Genomic DNA, 1157 nt, shown 5'->3' on the forward strand with positions numbered 1-1157 from the left:
GTCCCTTGTTTATTGTTGTATTGTGTGCCATTCAAAAAACACACAGCTTTCTCCATACTCTTCTAATGTAATTAATCTGTTAAAGTATATTGTGGAAAGCCACGGCATGCAAGACAATATGTCTAAATCTAGCAGGCGTTGTCAGGCTTTCAATAGTGTTCTAATGTCGAGATGAACCACACCATCTGTTGTCTATCTACCCGCCTTCACCCCAAATGAATGGGAAAGATAGGCAGCATCTGAAATGATAATTCAATGGTGTATATCTTTCACATTCATTTGCGATTGAGCCGTGTAGCTGGGTGACTAGGATCTAATGTAGCATACAACAGATGGCTATGGACAGGGACCAGGCTTCACACTTGGGGTGAACTATTACACATGTGTGGCAACTGAAGATTTATTTGGGACGCTGTTGTTGATGGCACTGTTCTACAGCTAAAACACAGGATTAATGGCCTTGTCATGATCTAGCATGAGTGGTTCAGAAACTAACCTGATCAAATAGAGGTATTCTAAAGTGGAATATTCTTGATCAATGATCATATCAAATGTTTTACCTTAAAGTAAGTCATGGTCAAACACTATTCAAAGGATAACTCAAGTTGGGGTCATTGTTAGATATGAAAAGAGTGAATTCACCTGTTCTGACTTTCTACAGTGCTGCATTTTGATGAGTGTTTCTCATATCAGAATTTCAGTGTATGATCTTAGCAGTTTAATGGTATGGTAGTAATGCCATACTACAGTTCCCACTATAGCCTCAAATTCCATTAGTTGTCTGAGGATCAGTCTCCTTGTCGACCATTTTGTCACCTCCTTGGTTGTGAGCTGGACTAATTCCATAAAAGGTGATGAGGGCCGAACGGTCCTGCTAAAGACCCAGCCTGATCCACTTTTTAATGGGGGTGAACAGCCTGTGAAAATGTCACTGATCCTTCTGATGACAGCCCACAATGTATGCTAATTGCCTGGAGAACATGGGAACTGACCCTGTAACCTGTTATCTGTGGTTAAATGGATTTTAAAAATATTTTCTTAAACAAGGTCACATGCCCCTCTTTTCCCTTGGAAAGTTCCCAGCAGCCAGGAAAAGGAGCCAACGATTTCTCCTCCTGACATTGCCGAATGTGACAGTCAGCAAACCTGTACCTACA

The sequence above is a fragment of the Oncorhynchus gorbuscha genome, linkage group LG02, assembly GCF_021184085.1.
Source record: "Oncorhynchus gorbuscha isolate QuinsamMale2020 ecotype Even-year linkage group LG02, OgorEven_v1.0, whole genome shotgun sequence".
Classification (NCBI taxonomy): domain Eukaryota; kingdom Metazoa; phylum Chordata; class Actinopteri; order Salmoniformes; family Salmonidae; genus Oncorhynchus; species Oncorhynchus gorbuscha.